General features: G+C 45.7%; 1 long non-coding RNA gene across 1 annotated transcript; it reads left to right on the forward strand.

Annotated features, from left to right (window-relative positions):
• On the forward strand, window positions 1-3740 carry LOC121029186 (uncharacterized). The gene is made up of 3 exons (XR_005789629.1): window positions 1-455; window positions 2607-2769; window positions 3295-3740. It is a non-coding gene; the product is annotated as an uncharacterized LOC121029186 (long non-coding RNA).
• The last annotated feature ends 4197 nt before the right edge of the window (window positions 3741-7937 follow it).

Raw genomic sequence — 7937 nt, forward strand, 5'->3', positions numbered from 1 at the left:
CTCTGTCTCTCTCTCTCTCAAAAATACAAGTAAACATTTAAAAACATTTAAAAACTAAAACCATCCTCGCTTGCACTCTAGTGACAAGGAATGTTGCTTCAATTTACTTAACGCTTGGAGCTCAGCCACCAGTTGCTTCAAACTTTAAGTAGCTGCAAGTTATAAAAACCGTCTGCTCAAGTACAAAGTCAGCACCCAGACAAAACCATCTTCAGAGATGAAACCAACCAACCAAAGACAAAAGGATATGGCCTAAAATCAAAAAGTGCTGGAGCACATGCTTATGCTGACTCCTAAGGAATTCAGTGATTTATCGGATGAATCTTCACTCACCCAACGGCATCGGAATCCAGAGGCAACCTGACGGAAGGGCCAGGTGGGCAAGAAAGAGCACTGGTTAGGAGTCAGGAGTACATTGGAGACCCTGTATTGCGTCTAGCCACGCACAACCTTGGGTAAGTCATCCGTGAAGTTTTCCTGTGAAGCTCTGACATTTTATAATTTGATTAAATAGTGTACAGATATAAGTGGCCAATAAGCACATGAGAAAATGCTCGGTAACTCATTAGGGAAATGCAAATCAAAACCACAATCATATATCATGCCACACCAGTAGGATGGCTAGAATCAGAGAGACAGATAATGACAAGTGTTGATCAGGTTGCGGAGAAACTGGAACCCTCCTATGTCACTGGTGAAAGTGTAAAATGGTGCGGCTTTTGAGAACAGTTTGGCAGTTCTACAAAATGTTAAACATAAAGTCACACCAAGGTGAATGAGACAAACTCCCTAGCCATGATGTGCGCATGATCTTCCCGGGACAACACACGGACATAATGTTGTAGATGCCAAGAGGGTCGCTTGCCCAGGTGTCCTGGGAACACTGAGGGGGCTCAAGTCAGTCAAGAAGTTTAGTAAAAGGCAGAGGAAGAACAGAGTGACAGACATCGTGTGCTTAGGGAGAGGTGCAAGATGGCAAGACCTATCCCTCCTCTCCAGGAGATTAACCTGATAAGAAGGAAGAATAGAGGGCAGGGTGTGATACATACCATGAGAAATTACTAAGTGCTCTGGATATTCAGAGGAGGGAGATAGAATGACTTGAATATTATTCTTCTGAGTGTTGAGAGAAATGGGCTATCAGTTGGTCCTCCTAGATTTAACAATTCATTTTTAGAACACCAAATTTAGGATGCATAGTGTAAAAACTGCTGCTAGCCATTAAAACATACCCATATTTTGCACCAGTAACCTATCATATTTAAAAAAATGTTTTTTAGTGTTCAAAAAATTTTTTTAGTGTTCATTCATTTTTGAGAGACAGAGCATGAGTCGGGGAGGGGCAGGGAGAGAGAGAAACAGAATCTGAAGCCGGCTCCAGGCTCAGAGTTGTCAGCCCAGAGTCCGATGTGGGGCTCAGAACCCACGAACCGTGAGATCACGACCTGAGCCGAAGTCAGACACTTAACCAACGGAGCCACCCAGGTGCCCCGAGTAACCTAGCATATGTTTAACCGAATTCTGTAACATGCCGAATGTTAAATTCAATTGCTAAAGAAGTATCAGTTGATTTCTGCTGAATAGAGTAACGTAGTCTGTAGAATTAAATATATTGCTTATGCCTTTGCGGTGCGGACATAATCAGATTTAACGGCACAAAAATAATCCTCTAACCATGATAAGGTAACACTGAGTTTGGGGCAAAGGAGATGCCCAGAGCACAGGTGAGCGACACCCTCGTGTTAGGATGCCTGTGACGCAGCCCACACTCTGAGAAGGAGGGAAGGACAGCTGTGGCGTGGCTGGCAGGGCACTCCTTCCGGGGCGTGCAGGAGGGACAGGATATCAACATCCAAAGCTGTTGTGGCACAAGGCAGACGGTTCCAGGGTGGCCTTCTGATGCCGGCTGAGGGCAGCTCCTTCGCCCCATCTGGGCTGGTGCGACCAGCTCCCAGAGAAGCCCAGGGCACAGCATCTAATGCGGGGCTGAACGGGAACTGCAGCCTGTGTGTGGATTCTGGGACCTCCTATGCACCTGCCTCAGAAACAGCTTTCTTCCCCAAGGTTCTGGGCTGTCCCCAGTTTGGGCCACTGAGCTTCAGCACCATCAGCTCGGCCTTGAGGCCAGAAACTGTGCCCCAGGGTTGCATGGGTGGGGAGAGGTTGTGCTCACACCTGTCCTCTCCCTCACAGTCTGCATTTGCCTTGTTTAAGTCCCGGGCAGAGCATAGCTTCTGTTTCTGGCTTCTATTCGTGGTGGAACGGGTCTGGACTGGGACCAAGAGACATCAGCTCGGAGCCTGGCACCGTGCCGGGGCAAAGCCCAGTTCTTAATGTCCTTCCCACGGAGGGCCAGCTTGCTGTTTGGAGTCTGACCCTCTAGATAGCCACGTGACCTTGGTGTGTTACCTAAGGTCGCCCTGCCTGCAGGTTCCCGTTGTAAAATGGGTGGGGCAAAGCACACCGACCTTGCAGCCTGTTATGAGGATGAGCACGTGGCAAGGTCAGGCATCTGTTTGGTGGTCATGGTCATCTATGATTCTCTTCCCGAGAGATGTGCTGGGTCACATACTCACTCTGCTCCATTCTTCGGCCTGACATTTCAGGTCCGTCGGAAGGATTTGCGAGGGGACCCCGAGGAAGCTGCCCCTTGAATTCAGAGACCCAGATGATGACTGGAGCGGTCCACTGCAGCTCCCTGACCATCAGCCTTCCTCTGCCACTCTCGCTGCTGTCTGTCCGCGGCCTGCCTCCAGCCTGGCAGCACAGGTGAGCTGGCAGAGGGCCGGGCTTGAGCCTCCCTCCCCGGACATGATGCCTGCAGGGCAGTGGGACCCACTGGCACCATGATGCCATGGCAAGCAGTCTCAGCCTCTAAGCTGAGGCTTCACCTCTTCAGTGTCAGGCTCCATCCAGAGCTGAGCATGAATGCCCAGAGGCCTTTTCAGAGCAAGGGCAACACGGCCCATTCTGTACACAGATCCTCTGAGGCCTTTGCGCAGATTCTCGAGTGGCCCAGGGACCCCACGTTAAGATGTGTGCAGTGGCCTCTCCTAGTCAGGGAAGGGGCTCAAGCACCCACCTGCTTTGTTGAAGGCACCAAATTCAGGGTGTCCCGGCCCAGGCACTGATGCCGGAAGTGCCGAGGGTGAACTGCCCTCCTCTCAGGCAGGCCAGGGCCCCCACGACACACCTCCAAGTGTCTGGCACATTTGGAGAGAGTCCAGCGAAATGCCAACATTATAATCAGGTTTGAAGCAAAATCTTTCACTTTTTTTTAACACTGTTTTCCAGCCATGAGCTTTCCAATGGTACAACGAAGCATTGATACGGTTTTCCGGACGATCGGGAAAAGGGTAAGTTATTGTATTGCCCCCAAACCCAGTGAGCCACACGACCACCTGTGAAGCCTCATGCAGATTATTGGAGACCACGTCAAGGCTCTTGAGTTTCAGTCTTCTGTGGAGGGGCCTGGAAATCTGCATTTTAAATAAATGCTCTCAGAGAAGCTGATGATTGAGACTGGGAAACAAGGACTTAAGACATTTAACATTTCTAGAGAAATTTGTGGACAAATCAAATACTTGAAGTTACATCCCCGAGGGATTTTAATGTGTCTATTAGTTCTACCACCTTTTTTTCTACAACCTACGTAAGGTAACTTTGAGAGGTGCGTAGAACACAGTGATTTTTTTTTAACTGAAATAAGAGAAATGAAACAGATTAGATTTAAAAAGAAGTTAAACTGGGGCACCTGGGTGGCTCAGTCGGTTAAGTGTCCGACTTCAGCTCAGGTCATGATCTCACGGTTCGTGAGTTCAAGTCCTGTGTCGAGCTCTGTGCTGACAGCTCAGAGCCTGGACCCTACTTTGGATTCTGTGTCTCCCTCTCTCTCTGCCCCTCCCCCGCTTGCGCGCGCGCGTGCGCGCACTCTCTCTCTCTCTCTCAAAAATAATAAATAAATAAATAAATAAATAAATAGGGGCACCTGGGTGGCTCAGTCGGTTAAGTGTCCGACTTCAGCTCAGGTCACGATCTCGCGGTCCGTGAGTTCAAGGCCCGCGTCGGGCTCTGGGCTGATGGCTCAGAGCCTGGAGCCTGCTTCTGATTCTGTGTCTCCCTCTCTCTCTGCCCCTCCCCCGTTCATGCTCTGTCTCTCTCTGTCTCAAAAATAAATAAACTTAAAAAAATAAATAAATACATACAAATAAGTTAAACTAAAGCTGTCTTAAAACCTCATACATCAGATTTCACTGGAGCAATTTCTACTTTCTTATATTCATCCCTCTCTGTCTCCCTTGCCCCCTTTCTCTTTCTATTTTCCCCCATAAGTGGATTTGGGGTCATCTCAAATGAGACTTTTATTAAACTTACCCGGTAACAAGTATTTTAAGAGGATACGAGTGGAGTCTTTACCCAATATTTATTTATAAGGGTCAGCTGCCCTGACCCTTATATTCGTGTGTGTGTATGTGTGTGTTGGGGTGAGGGGAACAGACAGTTAACAAATGCCCGTTAAAAATAAACAAGAAAACATCCAGGTAGGCTTAGTGTTGAGACGAAAGTGGAGAAGGTGCTGTGATGGAGAGTGCCAGGCTTCCCTTGATCAGGTCAGAGAAGCTCTTGAGGAGGTAGCATCTGAGTGGAGCCCCAAATGACGTAGGGGACCAACTGTGTGACCTCGAGGGAGGGTGTTCAAGACAGACGGAAGCTACTGCAAGGACCTTAAGGCAGGACCATGTTAGGGATGTGGGAGGAACAGAAAGAACATCTGTGAGTCTGCATCTAAAGACCTTTTTTGTTCACTGTGCAAAATTTTTTATTAGAAACCCAATGTACCTGGAACACTGTAGGGGGGGCTACCTCACTGTCCCCTCCCGTGACCTGTGGATTGTTGAGTTTGTCCTTGCGAGTGACATGGTGAGCTCTTCCTCTTCCATCTATACGTTCCCCTGACAGGTTCTTCTTCGTGACATCTCCTAAAGGCCACTCCATCATCTTCTCTCCATCCTTTCCCCTTGTTGCAATGGTACCAAAACTGGTACCACTGAATAGCATGCCACCTCCTCCAGGAAGCATTTCTCAATCCTTCTAGGGAGAATGAGCCAGAACCAAGGGTCTTTAGCTTCATGCTCCCACAGCCCTTTCTTGCATTTCTCCAGCAGCTCCTGCTTCGTCCTGCCCTGGGTTGTATGCCATCCCTTATTTACACATCTCTCATCCCAGTACATGAAGAAGCCTCAAGAATGAGGTCTAGGCTTTATTCAGCTGAGCCCTGCCCCCACTGGGTTGGTGGGCATCTGCACGTGAGAGGGCTCGCTGTTGGTGGAGCCCCTCATTCCATTAACCCAGGGGCGTGGAGCACCTGAGCTTTGCTCTAGCTGTGCTAGATTCTTGGGGGGACGAGAAGGATAAGGCCCAGCCCTTGCTTTTCAGAAGCTTAGAAATCTATATTGGTGGGGGAGGGGCAGGCAAGACTGGCACCCTGGAAGACCATCAGGGCAGTGGTCTCCAAACTGGGGGGGGAGCACACACCCCAGGAGCACTTGACGAGCACTAGGATGCAGGAAGAAAGCATAAGCAGCTCTACTATCGATTTAGAAATAAATGAAAAATTTAGAAATAAACATTGTTTTACTGATTTTCGCTATCTGGATTGCCCTTGACACCTCTCCAGGCCCCTTGTCAGACAGCCACAGTCACATGACTCCCCAGGGAGAGGTTGCAGAGGTGGCCTGGGCCTCAGTGACCTCACTTGTCCTTGCTAGTGACGACTCACCTCACACTCCAGTTTAGGTGTTACAGGATGTCATCAACATGGCTACTTCTATAAAGACAAGACCTTGAGGGGCACCTGGGTGGCTCAGTCGGTTGTGTGTCTGACTTTGGCTCAGGTCATGATCTTGCAGTTTGTGAGTTTAAGCCCCGTGTTGGGCTCTTTGCTGACAGCTCAGAGCCTGGAGCCTGCTTTGGATTCTGTGTCTCCCTCTCTCTCTGCCCCTCCCTGCTTGTGCTTGTCTCTCTCTCTCTCTCTCTCAAAATAAACATTAAAAAAAATTATTAAGACGAGACCTTTAAGTAATAGGAACTTTAGGGGCGCCTGGGTGGCTCAGTTGGTTAAGCATCTGACTTCCGCTCAGTTCATGATCTCACGGTCTGTGAGTTCAAGCCCCGTGTCAGGCTTTGTGCTGACAGCTCAGAACCTGAAGCCTGTTTCAGATTCTGTGTCTCCCTCTCTCTCTGCCCTCCCCTGCTCATGCTCTGTGTCTATCTCTCTCTCTGAAAAACAAATAAACATTAAAAAAAGATTTTTTTAAATAAACAATAGGAACTTTATGATATTTTGCAAATGAAATGGTGGGGAAAAGGAGTTGGCCATGAAAATCTTTTGTACCACAGAGAGGTTCTGGGGTTAAATTAAAAGAATTGTTGGACTTAAAGATGAACTACACATTTTTTCCTTGACAAACGGGCAAATAAGAGAAGAAAACGTAATTGTTCCAACTATGCCCGCCTTCCTGGGATCAGTGGTTTAGTAATGGGCTACCAATGAGTATGTTTTAATGTGATACCTTCAAGGGATGGGTGATGTTTTTAAATGAGTGTGAGAAAAGAGCAGCCTTCCCATAGCAGTAGCAGCTGTACAAAGAGAGCATTTTGAACCTGTCTGGGAATATTGCATCATAATAGGATTTGTGGCCAAAAGTGATGTTAAGTGTCATTAGTAAGAACTCCCACATCTGCACTCTTAAAAAACAGTCTTTCAAATTAAGGGTTCATTTGTTTAAAAAAGAAACCCACAAAACACAATACCTTTTGGTGTCAAGAAGGTGGAAAAGAACCTCGTAAGTGGTAGATAGAACTGAAATACTAGTATCGTGAATTAGTAAGTGCAGCGATTAATACAATTTTCCTAATTTGAATCTATAAACAACATCTTCTTCTGCAACAACAGCCTTTAAAACCAAGTATAGAAATAAACCCAGGACTAGGCCTTTGAATCATAAAGTATTACACTACAATTTTAAAAAGGAAATAAAGCATTTCCAGTCACAATCTTATTTTAAAGTTGGGAAAAAATTGATATTCAACATCATGTTCGTTTTAGGTGTACAATATAATGATATTTGTATATACTGTATTGTGAAATGATCACCATAATAAGTCTAGTTGTATCGGTCATCATATATAGATACAAAATTTGTGTGTGTGTGTGTGTGTGTGTGTGTGTGTGTGATGAGAGCTTTTAAGATCTACTACTCTTATCAAACTTCCAAATATGCAACAGTAGCATTAACTATAGTTACTGTTCTGTACATTATCTCATAACTGGAACTTTGACCTTTTGACCACCTTCACTCATTGCCCCCATCCCCAAAACCCTTGCCTCTGGCAACCACCAGTCTGTTTTCTGTATCTGTGAACTGGGTTTTTTGTATGTTTGTTTGTTTTTAATTGTTTTTTTAATTGTTTAATTGTTTTAATTCTTTAATTAAACAATTTAACAACTGTTTAATTGTTTTTAATTGTTTAATTGTTTTCAATTGTTTGTTTTTAATTGTATGTTTGTTTTTAATTCCCACATATAAGTCAGATTGTATGGTATTTGTCTTTGTTTGGCTTATTTCACTTAGCATAATGCCTTGAGATCCAGCCACATTGTTGCAAATGGCAAAATTTCATTCTTTATATGACTGAATACTATTCCATTGTACATGTATACCACATTTTCTTTATTCATCTATCTGCCAATCGACACATTGTTTCCGTGTCCTGGCTATTGTGAATAATGCTGCAATAAACGGGGTGGGGGGTGCAGGCATTTTTTGAGAGAGTGATTTTGCTTCCTTTGGCTATATACCTAGAAATGAAATTGTATCATATGGTAGTTATATTTTTAATTTTGGGGGGAATCACCATACTGTTTTCCATAGTAG

Source organism: Herpailurus yagouaroundi, unplaced genomic scaffold (assembly GCF_014898765.1).
Source record: "Herpailurus yagouaroundi ecotype Mexico unplaced genomic scaffold, PumYag 139, whole genome shotgun sequence".
NCBI lineage: Eukaryota > Metazoa > Chordata > Mammalia > Carnivora > Felidae > Herpailurus > Herpailurus yagouaroundi.